This window comes from Camelus bactrianus, chromosome 14, assembly GCF_048773025.1.
Source record: "Camelus bactrianus isolate YW-2024 breed Bactrian camel chromosome 14, ASM4877302v1, whole genome shotgun sequence".
Taxonomy (NCBI): domain Eukaryota; kingdom Metazoa; phylum Chordata; class Mammalia; order Artiodactyla; family Camelidae; genus Camelus; species Camelus bactrianus.
In genome coordinates this window covers 29,960,386-29,975,503 of record NC_133552.1, presented here as the reverse complement: position 1 = coordinate 29,975,503, position 15,118 = coordinate 29,960,386, and the positions used below count along the sequence as shown (strand labels likewise).

The 15,118-nt window shown below is 41.8% G+C and overlaps 1 pseudogene; it reads left to right on the top strand.

Moving 5' to 3' along the window:
- The first annotated feature begins 13,207 nt into the window (after positions 1 to 13,207).
- On the top strand, positions 13,208 to 14,282 carry LOC105080073 (actin, cytoplasmic 1 pseudogene; annotated as a pseudogene).
- Positions 14,283 to 15,118: the final 836 nt, after the last annotated feature.

Genomic DNA, 15,118 nt, shown 5'->3' with positions numbered 1-15,118 from the left:
TTAAACTTCATAGGCCAACCCCTGCTGGCTTCACACTTCTCTTTTGAAGCCTCTTCATCTCTCTCAGCGTTTGTAGAATTGCCGAGAATTAAGGACTTTCACTGGGCGAGGCTTTGCCTTAAAAGAATGTCATGTCCATCTTAATTAAAATGATAAAGAATGAAATATTTCAAGAATTACCAAAGTGTGACACAGAGGTAAGAAATGAGCAAAGGCTGTCACCAAAAAAGTCACAAATAGAATTGCTGGACTCAGGGTTGCTACAAATCTTCAATTCGCTTAAAAAAAAAAAAAAGCATTAACATGAAGGGCAATAAAATGAGACACATCTGTAGTAAGAATGAGTTTGCACTGGGAAGGTAAAAAATGGGTTCCTGCCTTCAGGATTCTCTCCTATCTCCAATCCCCACCACAACCAAGACCTCGAGTGCACATGTGCACACACAAAGACAATTGTTTTATGTTTACAGAATGTAAAAAAAAAAAAAAGTGCAAGACCACCATGCTGCATCTGGATCTGTGGAAGTGGGAGAGGAAGCCAACTTCCAAAGGCTGAAGCAGAGAATACGCTTCCCTAAAGATATTTCTGGACAGATAAATAAGCGTGTTGAAGAGAAGGATGTTCCCGTGTTAATTATGACAAATAATGTCGTGTGAATGAATGTGTGAAATCAAGTTGATATTTTAATATGTTTCAGAATACTTACCACCATATTTTCTTTACCATATTCAATCAGTCCAGATTTGCATTTATTTTTTGACCTTGATTCCTGTAATCTGCTGCTTCTGTTCATTCTAACTGGTTACCAGAGTTCTTGTTTGTATTTAGTTTGAGATTTTAGCTGGTTCTTGGGCCAGATTTAGTCACTTCATTATCTGGATTCCCCTAGGTCCATTTTTATTGTCCTTAGGTTTCAACCACATCAAAATGTCATGACCTGCCATGTGTCTACCATTTTTATTAAACTGTAGACATTGGGTAGAAAATAGGGAAAATTTGAGGCCTAGTGTTAACTTGCTGCAGAGAAGATGAGCATTACAGCTGGCAGGTGGTCAGGGCACCAGCAGTGCCGCAACCTGTTAACCAAGTTAGCAGCTGAGATCAGTCAGTGCAGCCAGCCCTCCTGAGGCCAATGTGTCTCCTGTCCACCTTTATTCCTGGCATGTAGCTCTTGTGTATCCCAGCTAAGGCCTGTGGGTCTCTCTAAGGATCACCTTTGCTGATGGACTGTGAGCTCCAGCTATCTGACTGTGGTCCCCGTGTGTGGGGGGCACAAGCTGCTAGGCTGCTCTGCATCTCTGTGGTTTCCTCTGCAGTTACTGGGTGACCCCTGGGGATGGTGGATCCAGTCCTGGGCTTCCTTCTTCTCCATCTTGGCCTCATGTTCCTTCCTGGCTTGTTAGCAATTTGGTACATTCAATCATGGATTTCATAATTTGTCCAGAGTTTCCTGTCATTCTCAGGGGGAGGTCATGGACTTCTCACCTATTAACCCACTTTCAAAAACAAACATTTTCTTTTATTTCCTAAAGAACAGGTTTTGCCCCAGGCTTTGACTGAAATCAGGGCTCTCCGTGGGAGAAATCAAATAAGTCTTCATTCTATGTGTTTGGTTGTGATGACTTGGTTAGGCCCTGATTCCCACATTGAAACACAGTGAGCTCACGCTGTCCCAGTCACAGGAGACTGAGCCGGGGGGGCACAGAGCACACCTCACTTGGGCTTTTCCTCTGTGTTTACTTTATGTACAAATGAATAAGGGTGGAGATGCTGAAGAGAAGCCCAGATACCAAACGCTTGCCAGAGACCTGAGTGTAGTTTTTTTCATATGTATTAGTGGGGGGCCTTTAATTCTTTCCTCTGTATTTGTCAGTCTGAGTATTTATGGGTAAGGACAAAAGGAACATTTAATTCTTCCCTTCCAATTTCTGGGAGGGAAACTGGAGAAATTTCACAGAATTTCTTTCCCCTCTCAGGAAACTGGACATGAACGGATGTGAGCTGGTGGAAAAGAAGCAGCTGTTAGCATCAGAGGAGAAGGTGAAATTGGCTGAAGAAGAGACACGACAGTACAAGTGAGTTCATCTCCTCAACACCCGCAGCTCCAAAAACCCCTGTTGAATTTTTGAAAACTTTTCTAAAATGTTCAGACACAATATCATACACAGAACAAAACAAATATTCAGAAGACATTTGTATACATACTTAACACAGGAGAAAAAATGTTTAGTTTTACACATAAGTTAAATGTTTAAATTTACAAAGTATTAAGTTACTAAGAATTTCCTGGTCCCCAGTTCTGGCCATACTGTGTGGAAAGACGGTTCACAGAGATGTTTCTGAAGGTGCTGTAAGTTGTTCTCAAACTTAGGAAAGCAGTTTGGTGTAGCATCAGTCGGACAAATAAATATGACTGTGCCACTGGAGAGACTGACGTGTTGTAAGGCTGAGGAATAGGATAAGGATGTAAGGAAAATAAGAATCAAGCTTTATGATGAAAGATACTCAACACAGGATATGTGAGGGAAATGTTGAGAACCGGAAAGGAAACTGTCAGTGCAGAACTGGCAAGCGTTAAATAATAGTGATGGAAGGAGTGACTGCAGCAATAGCTTTGAATCTGCTCTGTTTTTACAGTCATGTGAAATGTATCTTGTACGGTTAGATAATGTCTATAAATGTGCAGTTCAGATAATGTGGAGTTGGACAGGTTAATTAACATTATACCTAGCATTGTGTTTTATCTGATGAAACAATTTGTAACTCATAGGAGAAGAGTTGAAGAATGTCACAGGCAAATGCTGGGAGCAGAGATCACCTGGAGACACCAGGCAACCTGCTTTCCTCCTGACACACTGAGTCCTCAGCACATGATGCAGACAGTTACTGTGGCCCTAAGAACCCCTAACCATGGGGTGTTTCTTGATGTGTTGACTTTTTCAGGTCACTCTTGCTGAGAAGAAGGCCCAAGAAAATTCGGTAAGAATTTGTTTCCTCCCTTCCCTTTGTGCACAGTCGGCCACAAATGAACGTTGATGTGATTTTCTCCCACAGCTCAGGGCTCAGGAGCTGGAGAGGGAAAACACCAAGTTGTGAAGGGAGAATGCCTACCTGAAGCAAAGGTACAAAATTTTGACACATTTTTAAGGGTGTTTTGAGATTCTTAAGGGTTGGCTGTTTTGTGTCTAGTAGAGGAATTGATGATGTAATTCTTATTGAAGCCATTCTTTCTCTGTCTTTTAAGATTGGATGTAACCTGCAGAGAGAGGCAGGCAGAGGAATACATGAGGCAGGAGCCCATCCCAGGAGGACCACCCAGGCTGCATCCTTCCCTGAGAGGTAAGAAGCACACTGTGATGTGCAGTAGCTTCATTTCTGCTGCAAAAGCCACCAAATGGGCTTCTTATCCCCTTGGGTAATTGTTGGGTTTCCTGGACACCACACCACACACTCACTGCAAAGAACACATTCTCAGCTGGGTGACAAGATGCTGTTTTCTTCACATGCCACCAGCCAGCAGGGCTCTGCCCCCTGTGAACAGTGGAGCTCATGCCCCTCCAGGGACTGTGGGCCACCCCCCAGGCTCTTGGTTGGCTGGCGTGGTTGGTTTCTGTGCGCTAGAATACATGAGCGTCAGCACCCTCTTCCCACCTGGACACAGTGGTGAGGGCTGAATTTTCTTTGTGTTGAGAAAAATAACATGCACAAGGTTTTAGAATGAAGACAGTATGTCCTGATGAGAAAAAAAATTTTCTTCATTTGTCTTGGTGGATAAATATTCTATTCAAGTTCTGCTTTAAGACAGCAGGCATTTCTTCACTAATTTTGCAGGTCCCTTTGTTCTTATAAAAAATGTGACACAGTGATCTAGAGTAGCCAGTTAGTAAGTGACATTACTACGTAGAGTAGTGTCACTTCTAGAGTTATAAGTGTAACTCTAAGATCTTCCAACGGCTTCTCCATATAATTCACCATTCTTTTGCCGATTATTACAATATTAGTCTTTCTAAGGCCACTTCTTTCATAAATATTTACATGACACCTGGTCACTTACACAAGACATGTTCTGTCAGAAGGATTTTAACAGTTTACCAATGGACTGAGGAGGAAGAGGTGAAGCTGATGGTCAGGTGTTGTTGATACTCTTCCTATGAAGGACTCTTCTTATTTCAATTTTTAGCCTATGTAGAAACTGTGGTTTCTCCTGAAGTGTATGGTGAGTCCTCTGTGTTAGTGTTGATTTCCAGGGATCTGAGCCCTGAGCTACCATCCAGGGTGATTAGTTATGGAAATACCTGAACCAGGGCTCTGGTCTCTTCTTCAAGTATTACAAGACCTGTCTCCCCCTCATTCTGGTGTGGGAAAGAGTGAAGGGGGGATTGGAAGTTTTGTTTTCCTTCAGCAAAGTCTGTGCAGGAAAGCATAATCCGCCATCCTTTCTCTGGTTTTTATCAGATTCAGGCAGGACCTGGTGTGGCTCCAGGGCAGAACAGCAGTGCCTGCCCTCCTGAGGTGGCCACGGAGGCCCAGGTAGATGTGGTTGTCATTCTCTGTTGGAACTCTTTCTGGCAACCTTGATTTTTTTCCCCAGTGGTCTTTCCTGGCCTTGTGTCCAGATTATGTGTTCTGTGACAGGTCTAGTGTGTCTTTCCTTTCCAAATTCAAACTCTTGCCCAGGAGCCAGTGGGCTTCTCCCCTCAACCTGTCACCTTGGGTGGTGCCTACAGAAGTCATCATGGAGTGAGTCCTTAGGGGCTGAGGACCACAGACATTGACTGGGTGTTTCTTGAAATAGTATGAGGAGGGGGACCCCTCACTCCAAACTTCCTTGTCCTGACCTTCATTTGGGATTGCTCCTGGGTCACTGAGACAGATTACTGTCGTCATTATTTTGCTCCTTTCCTGTCTCAGGCCAGGTGATTTACCTGTTTAGAATGTCCATTCAGATCCTTGTAACTGAAAAATGAGCAAAGCCCTCCCTCCAGCTTTATACCGTGTGCTTTGTGCAACTTTGAGTCTTCTTGGGTGTAGTAAATGTCACAAACCATCACTGTCTTTTCTGGGGAGGTAAATGTGTCTTCCACACTCCCTCCAGTTGTACTCTGAGTAGAAAAGCCTGACTGTAAGAGATGTTGCATTTGTAGTAGGAAATAGAGGCTGGAAGTTAAAAAGCCCACAGTGAAAATGTCTATTTCCCTGCAGGGGGATTCTGATTGGCACCAAAGTCCTTACCTTGTGTTCTCCATCCTGAGCTGGGTCTGTCCTGCCCTGGAAGCTGTCAGAGCTGCTCCTCTATCTCATCACACATTGTAGGATTTTACGCATGAGCTAAAATCCCTTTTGTGTCAGTTGTGGAATTGAGACTTCACACTTTATTTTTCCATAGGACAAATGTAGTGTGTGTTTCATAGTGAACTTAAAATCCAGACTTCCGTGAGAATAAGGATAATTGATTACCTTCTGAGGACAGCATTGTCCCCCCAGAAGCACTTTGCCAGCTCCCCCGCAGGACTCCAGGATGCCCACCTCCCCAGATCTCTGCGCCCAGCGGCAGCCGCTGCAGGGACAAGGGCCCTTTGTCAGGAGGGAGCAGAGAGGGGCTGGCAGGGTCCTGCAGGCAGAGCGAACACCCAGGTGCAGCTCTGATTCCACGTGTGGAGAATGAGCTCTTCACAGCCTTTCTTTCTCCATGTTCCTAGTCCACAAAGAGCAAGCTTCTGTGGAGCCAGGGAAGGTGGTGGGGAGGGTTGTCCTGCACAGAGAGGCTGCCTGTTGGGAAGGCATTATTTTGTCAGTTTGCCAGAACCTCTGTTCATCGTATAGGACAGGCCCCTTGGCTTCCCCTACTTACAGACACAAGCGGTGATGTGTGGTGACAGTGTTTTATCCCCGAGGCCTCCTGTGCAGCCCAGGCTGCAGACAGGCCCCAGAGGGGAGGGTGGAGTGTGTGGCTCTGTGCTGCTGTCTGGGCACCCGGTGGAGGCGAGGGTTCCCGGGGCTGACTGCTGCTGCATTGGGTTCCAGCATTTGTCAGTGTTGGTGCTTTTGTCTGTCATCCAACTCATGTCTTCCTTCTGTTCTGCAGGCTACTTTTGATGCAAGAGGGCCCCATCCTTTCCCAGGGCCAGCCCACATGGTCTGCCCCATGAGTGGCCTGTCATCACCCTATGGGCCACCTCCACCTGGGCCACCCTGTGTCCTGTGCATCCTTGCCCACCACCACCAGCTGCTCCACTTGGTAAGATGAGAGCATATTCCTCTATTTCTTTCTTGAGTCACTGCAGAAGAAGGGGAGATTTCTCTCCAGGGCTTTGCAAAGCATGGGAAAACCTGATTGGGGACATTGTCATGTTCCTCTAGTCTATTTGCACACAATTTGATGGACTGTGTCTTCCCCAACCTGACCTGGGAAGGAGGTGTCTCCTGTAGAGTGAAAAAAAGTCCTCTGGCAGAAGGCAGAAATGTCAGTTTTGCACATGTGCCTTCAACATAAACCGCATTCTGGGTTTTGAGATAATAGCATGCCCTTATTATTTTCTCTGGTGAGTAGAGCCTTGACCTTCCACAGTTGATCATTAGTTATGAAAACACCAGAACCAGTGGCCTGTGGAATTTTTCTCAAGTGTTAGTAGACCTGTCTCCCCCTTGTTCTGATGTGGGAAATAGTGGAAGATGGTGAAAGAAGGCTCAATAGTTTTGTTCTGCTTCACATTTTCAGTAAGATAGTAAACAGGGAAGTAGTTTTTTAATTTTAGTTTTCTCTATGCTTAGAAAGTAGTTTGCATCAAGGAAGGGTGCAGCTCATTGGTAGATAGAATGCATGCTTATCATGCAGGAGTTCCTAGGTTCAATCTCCAGTACCTCCATTTAAAAAAAAAATTCAAATATGAAGAATACAAATTGTGCAGCTCCAAACATGATATTAATTAGTTTTACGTGTTTTTCTTTTGCCACCTATCTTCAAAAATATCCCAACCATAACTAAGCTTTTCTTTTGGAAAATGCTTTAACTCTCAAATTCTTTCCTGCCACTTTTTTTTTAATTGAAATATCCATGAATGGAAATAGATGGACATGGTTGTTTAAAATTTGCAGTGGTAATATTCTTATTAATATATTTGTAACTACATTTTACAGATGAAACATCAATCTACCAATTTGGAGAAGAGAAAGATAAAGAATCTTCTGATGAGAAGGTACTGTATCCTTTTGTTAATATTCTTCTTATTTTAACATATAAGCATCAGGGAATGATAAAAGATAAACAGATGGTTGTTTTCACTTTACATTTTCACGTTAGCATTTGATGATGAAATTTTTGACTTATATTTTTAATCTATAATCCAAAATCTATTCTGTGCTTAATGCCATAGGACTGCAAAATAAACATCTGTTCATTTTTCAGACTCACCTAATGAAATGAGTGTCTGTACCTAAATTCTTTTTTTTCAAGTTCTTTTCCATTATAGTTTATTATAGGATATTGAATATAGAGAGTTTACTGTGAAAGTGAGGTTGTTTCATTTTTTTAGCAATCCTCATTTGAAATTAATCAAGTGATGTCTCATGTTGAATCTAGGATACTGGGTCTTTCCTTTTCATTCCCAGGAACAGTGTTCTAGTTTTCCATATACCTTGTGATGTTGTTTCACACCTCATCCTTTTGCTCAGTCTGCCTTTCCTCAAATCCGCTTCACATCCCCCTTTCTGCACTGGGGCTGTCTTTTGAGACACAGCCCAGTCTTCCCAGCATTCCCTGAGCTATGCACATGCAACAGCAACTTCTGTCCTTTGTGCCCTTACATTGTCCATTCACTTCAGTTGTAGAGCTGTTCAGACTTTTCTGTGGTGATTGGTTTTCATGGATCTGTGCTTCTGGCAGAATAAAGAGCCAATTCTGTCTTTTATTTGTATTGCCAGTTTCTCTCAGGATAGGTGTTTATGATCTGATAGATACAGTAAATAACTGTTGTCTTACTGACTGATTGAATGACCAAGTGTATGAATATGATGGTTTCTGAAGTTTGGTTCTTGTTTTATTTTGTTTTCCTAGGAAAGAGCGACTGAGCCTGGAATTGAAAACAAGAGAATGTTCCTGAAAATATTGTAATTGATCCAGAGGAACTAACAGATCATAACACATGACCTCTGTTGATAGAGCTCACAAAACTAACACATTGGGTAAATTAGTGAAAATGTATTGCCTTTTTCCTCTATGCTTAGAAGCTAGTTTCCTCTGTGGGAAGGGTATAGCTCAGTGGTAGGTAGAATGAATACTTAGCATGCAGGAGTTCCTGTGTTCAATCCCCAGTACCTCCATTAAAAAAAATAAGTCATAGAATACTCTAAGTTTTCTAGATTTAAATTTTATATCTGTTACTTTTTAAGTATTTACTCTTGCCACCTGTCTTCATAAATATCCCAACCACACCTTAGCTTTTCTTCCAGAAAATGCTCCAACTTTCTGAAATTCTTTTCTGCTACTTTATTTTATAGAGATATCTGTGAATGGTGCTAGATGTACATGTGTATTTAAAATTTAATTGGTAAATATTCTCATTCATGTCTCTTTAACTTCATTTTACAGATGACATATCAGCTTTCAATTTAGGAGTAGAGGAAGATGCAGAATCCTCTTCTTATTTGGAGGTGCTGTTCTATCATTATTATTATTATTATTATTATTATTATTATTATTATTATTATTATTATTATTATTATTATTATTATTATTATTATTATTTTGCAGTATAAACTGTGAGTTATATTAATACATAAATGAAGGGATGCCCTGAGATTAATTACTCACCTTTGTACTTGCCCATCCAAACTCTCTCTTATGTTTTTCAGTCTACCATTAAGAACTTCATTGTGTGCTACATGTCATACTAGTGCCTAGTACACTCTGTTAAGTTTCCAGGCTCACCTAATGAAACCAGTGTATATAGCACAAAAAGCAATGTTTAGAAGTCCTATGGAGTTGATTTGGCTTCTTGAATTGTTTTCTTTAAAAAGTAAAGAACTATTATTTTCCAGCCTGTGACCAATTGTGTATTTCTTTTGTATAAATGGATGTGTCATACTCTCAGGCAGGTTCAGAGAAAAATAGGTTGGATTAAAAAGAAGAGTGTTTTTGTGTTGTGTTTTGTTTTATGTTTTTGCCACATTGACCTTGAAAATCAAATGCCTGTGAAATGGAAATATTATAGTTTCCTTGTCATAGATCTGCAGGAATTATTTCACGAGAATCAGAAGCATGGTGAAGAGTGATAAATATGTGGGGTTAGTATACCAACAAGATTGGGTTAGTGATGTTTTAATGAGGAGAACCCCTTTTGTATAGTTAGTGTGGCCTGTGTGTTGTACTTTTGATCATGACCGTATTTGATGTAACATAAGTGACAGTGATGATGTGTTCGAAGCTGACAGCTGTGGGGAGGGGTAAGGAGGCCCTGAGCTCTTGGATCTGGACAGCTGCTTCCTAGTGGCCCAGCACTGTGTTTGAATCAACAGATATGTTGCCATCTTGGTTCTGTCATGCACTAGCTGTGGGGATCTTGGAAAAACTTGTTGGAGCTGTTTGAATGTCAGTGACCTTGTTGGTAAAATGGTACTGACACTTACCTCTGAGGTATGTGCAATGAACAAAAGCGGTAACAAATGTGAAAACACGTTGTCATCTGGAAGTAGTGTTATAGAGTGTAAGACAGAATGATCATTGGCAATGAATGGCTAAGTGTTGAGGACACTTTTTCAACACCTGAAGGACAATAAATGGCAGTGGAGTTAAGAATGGGAAAGTTAGAGTGGGCATGTGGATTTCTTATTTGGGTTATGTCGTGTTTCAGTAGACTCTTAGTAGAGATTTCTGATAGGTATATTGTGTTTTGGTACTTGAGGCCATCTTGAGATTTTAGATGTTTTGACCTTAAAGAAATTCCTGCTGCTGAACACCAACTGCATGCTGGACAGTTAGACACTTAATGTACCGGTTGAGGGGTGAGGCTGTAGTGATAAGAACAGAAGAACCAGTAAACAGGAATCCTCTGTCAGTCACAGTAAGTCCTTCCGGTAAAGAAAATGAAGAACATCAGTTTTTTTTTATGAAAGTGAGTGTTTGTAGCTAGGATGGGGGTGGAATAAGAGTGGGATTTATGTAGTCAGCACACATCAGAGTGTAACCACAGCTGCCAAGGGAAGGACAGGAAGGAGCAAGTCACATGACAGCTCAGGGGAGTGATGTTCTGGACAGAGAATGGGGGATCACATCTGTTTATCATTGTACCCCAGCATCTTAGAGTGACCAGGAAGCAGCAAATGGGTAACAGTCCTTATAACCATTTTTATTATTGTTGTTGTGTGTAGAAAAGAAGATGTGCACAGTGAGGGCCTAGCACGTGTGGAGGGTTAAGAAATGAATGTCCTTATCCTTCCCTTATGACAGTCCCTGTGGTTTTTTGAGGAGTTGCATAATTACATTTAAAGATTTTTGCTGTTATTACATCAATGTTTTTCTTAGTACTTTGTTACTTTAATCAACTAGTTTTCCTAACTATAAAAGTTTTAGCAAATAATAGATTGTGCTAAGCCATTGCTTACTGAAATGAAGCAGCTTCTACAGTGTTCTGTCAGTACTCAGTGTGACAGACTCCAAGGTTTGTTTTCATGCCAAGAATCTTAATACTAAATCCATATCTGTACTTAGAAATATTTTGAATTTATAGCAAATATACTTACTAAGATATTTGTTCAAAAATAAATGTATTTTAAATTTTACTTTTTTATTGAAGTATAGTCAATTTACAATGTTAGTTTTGTGTGTACAGCAAAGCAAGTCAGCTTTACCTACAAAAATAGATATTTTTTAAAATGTGTTCCTTTTTGTGGGGTAATTCAAAATAGAGTTAGATGTTCTGAAGTTAATTCTTTGTTGAAATGTGAATATAAGTCAATACTTTCCATGTGAAAATACTTGCTCTGGCTTTCCATGTTCAGTTTACTGTATCAAAAGCTAAATGAAGATAAAAGATAGACTTGATGTAGAGAATACATATGAAGTTTTCTATTTAAATGTTTGATTTCCCAAGATATTCTTCTCTTATTTTAAGTCTAATTGCTTTTAAAATAGGAAAGTTTTTTTTAAAAGTTAGGAAATGTAGGGATTTTCTTAGAAAGGGATTAGGAAATCTTTATGGAACTCATTATTAATATTGATTTTCATAGAGCATCTCTGGGAGTCTACCACAGAAGTATGTGGATATCTCATTTGGAGCTGCAGGTCAAACAGGGAAAAATACATTAAGTGAACAAATAGAAGGTAAGAACTGTATTTTATTAAAAAGTCTATTGACAGAATGTTGATTTCAGACATGAATTCTGATATATTCTAAAAGCCAAATAAAATCACCTGGTGAAGGTATAGTGAGGCAAAAGATGAGAAAGGGAGGCCAGTTACATAACTTAGGCATCCACAGCAGATTAGAGAGTGCCTTTTAAGGAGCTAAGTTGTTAGTTTGACTTCAAGATGCTCTTTGACCTAAGGACAGTCAGGAAATAAGGAGGAGGGAAAGAAGGGATGAAGAATGAGTGAGGGAGAGAGGACAGGCAGTAAATGAAGGAAAAGAAGTTAGAGGCCTGTGGGGAGGGTGGGAAGGTAGAACAGTTCTATAGAAAGAGGAAGAGTCTCTGAAATGTGAGATGGATCTGAAATGAGCTTCCAGCTCCAAAGCTTGTCTGACAAGCACAAATATTCCTTTTGTCCCCATCCTCCTCATTGTTAGGAAGGCAGTGAGGGCTGAGGTACCTGATCACACAGAGGTAAGTTCTACCTGCTGTGGGTGAACACAGGCAGATGTGGGCAGCTGTAAATGTCTGGACCTTCATGTCATGTAGTGTGTTGCTGCCTTATAGGATGGAGTCACCTAGGCCAAAAGAAGAGAATAAGGAGGAGGAAGAGAGCAGGGTGTGTTATTGGTGGGGGGGCAGGGATGCTGTTGCCTGATAAAGAGTCCATTAGAAAGTTTGCAACTTCTAATACAGTTTCAGGTTGGAGAAGTGTTATAGTGGGCACTTGAGGCTAGATTTCAGAAGGATCAATTAAGTCGTGTAGACTCGGTGTAGACGAGAGTTTCTCAAATTGTAATTAGTCACCCTGGGGACCCGGTGAAAAGTGCACATTCTGACCAGCAAGCTTGTGATTTTGCATTTCTAACAAGTTCTAAGGTGACACCATTGTTGGTCTTGAGACCACGCTCAGAGTAGCAAGAGGGTAGATGTATGTTTGGAGAAATCTGGAAAAGCCACTGGAGAGTTCAAGACATAACAACATCAAGGAAAAGCATGGTTTCATTTTTCTTTCTGAGCAGTTTATAGCCAGAGGGAGGCAAAAAGTTGAAGTAGAAATTACCCATGTAAGGCACTGTGATTTAGCAGAAAGGAAAAAGAAGTGGTGGGGATAATCCACCCAAAGAATACAAAATGAGAAGAATTACGACCACAGATCTAGGGATACCTTTGAAGAGGGAAGGGTGCAGTGAAATGAAGGAAGGAGGAGAAAATGTGGTAGGTAGGTGATGTGGGAATTGATGAGGAAACTTGAGAGAACTTTTAGAATAGCATCATATATTTGCACTGAAGCAAGATTAGATCATTGCCACTGCAGAGAATTCCAGAAGCAGGAAGAGGCTAGAACTGGGGTAAATCACAGCCACTCCTCACAACTATCAGGCATCAAGGATATATGTTGTATTGGTATTTGTTATTCAAACGAGATTAGTTTAAATATGAAAGCATTAGCTTTTTTTTTTTAAGATAGATAATTTTTTGATAAGTTGGTTGTTTCACAAAAAGCCTTTTAAACATTAGCATGAGATACTAAACCAAACTAATTTTGGGAACAAAAGAAATTAATAGAGTTATTTCCCTAATGCTAAAATTGTTGTTTTCAGTAAATACTACAGTGATTTTGAAATATAAAAGGCTTTTAATATCTAGTAATGTGGCATTAAATTTATTTTTTCCTTTTTGATAATCATATTTCAATATTGAAAACTTAATATACATTATTTCTTAGTTGTGTCTTATATACCTTCTTGCATGAGTGGATCAAGAAACTTTGAGATGACAGCCAAGACCACGTCTACCCCGACAGCATGGGCCCATCGCCACTCCATCTTCAGGGCGAAGCTGCACCACCACCAGTTCGCCATGGGTAAAAATATTGCTGCGCTCATGGTCGACAATGGCTCTGGCATGTGCAAGGCTGGCTTCGCAGGTGATGATGCCCCCCGGGCCATCTTCTCCTCCATTGTGGGATGCCCCTGGTACCAGGGCATCATGGTGGGCATGGGCCAGAAGGACTCCTATGTGGGTGATGAGGCCTAGAGCATAAGAGGCATCCTGACACTCAAGTATCCCATCGAGCATGATATTGTCACCAACTGGAATGAGATGGAGATTTGGCACCACACCGTGGCCCCCAAGGAGCAGCCTATGCTGCTGACTAAGGCCCCCCTGAATCCCAAAGCCAATTGTGAGAAGATGACCCAGATCATGTTCGAGACCTTCAATACCCCAGCCATGTACGTGGCCATCCAGGCCGTGCTGTCCCTGTACACCTCTGGCCTCACCACTGGCATCGTGGTGGTCTCTGGTAATGGGGTCACTCAAATTGTGCCCACCTATGAAGGATATGCCCTCCCCCATGCCATCCTGCGTCTGGACCTGGTTGGCCGGGAACAGATGAACTACCTCATGAAGGCCCTCACAGAGCATGGCTACAGATTCACCACAACAGCCAAGTGGGAAATCGTGTGTGACATCAAGGAGAAGCTATGCTACATTGCCCTGGACTTGGAGAAGGAGATGGCCGCTGCCACCTCCAGCTCTTCCCTGGAGAAGAGCTAAGAGCTGCCCGATGGTCAGGTCATCACCATCAGCAGAGAGCACTTCTGCTGCCCCAAGGCTCTCATCCATCCCTCCTTCCTGGGCCTGGAAGCCTGTGGCATCCATGAGACTACCTTCAACTCCATCATAAAGTGTGACTCGACATCTGCAAGGACCTCCATGCCAACACGGTGCTGTCGGTGCTGTCCAGCGGGACCACCATGTACCCCTGCATCACTGGCAGGATGCAGAAGATCACCGCCCTGGCCCCCAGCACGGTGGAGGTGAAGATCATTGTGGCCCTCGAGCACAGGTACTCTGTGTGGATGGGTGGCTCCATCCTGGCCTTGCTGTCCACCTTCCAGCAGATGTGGATCAGTAAGCAGGAGTACAATGAGTTCAGCCCCTCCATCGTCCACCACAAGTGCTTCTACGTGGACTGAGTTACCTTCCACCCTTTTCTGGACAAAACCTAACTTGGGTGGAAAAGGAGATGAGATTGGCATAGCTTTATTTAGTTTTTATTTTTTCTTTTCTTTTCTTTGTTGATACTTGACTCAGTATTTAAAAACAGTGAAGGTGACAGCAGTCAGTTGGATCAAACATCCCCAAAGTTCTACTTTGTGACTAATGACTGCATATTTTTTAAAATAGTCACCACAAATATCATGAGATGCATTGTTACAGGAAGTCCCCTGCCTTCCCAAAAGCTGCCCCACTTCTCTAAGGAGAAAGGCCAGTCCTCGCCCAAGTCCACACAGGGGAGGGTGATAGCATTGTTTTTGTGTAAGTGATGTTCTCCAAATTAAAAAAAAAAAAATTTACCCTAATACTTGTTTTTTTATTATTATTATTTTGAATTGTTAGCCCCTGTTTTTTGTCCCCAAACTTAAGATGCATGAAGGATTTTGGTCCTGGTGAGAGTAGGCTGAGGCATGGAGGCAGCCAGGGCTTACCTGTACACAGACCAGTTCAACAAAGTGCACACATTAAAAAACAAACAAACAAAGAAACAAACAAAAAAACTCTCTAAGGTGGCTAAGCTAGAGGATCCAAGAAATGTAGGCATACCAGTAAGCCACATGGGTATGGAAAAAAATGAATATTTTTATGAACTATTATTCTCCAAGTGTGTATCCAAGCTGATCAACTCATAGCACTTTCCCTGATGTGAAGTGAATTACACATTCAAATAAAGAGTCATCACAACTGTGGTCTTCCTAAATTACAGGG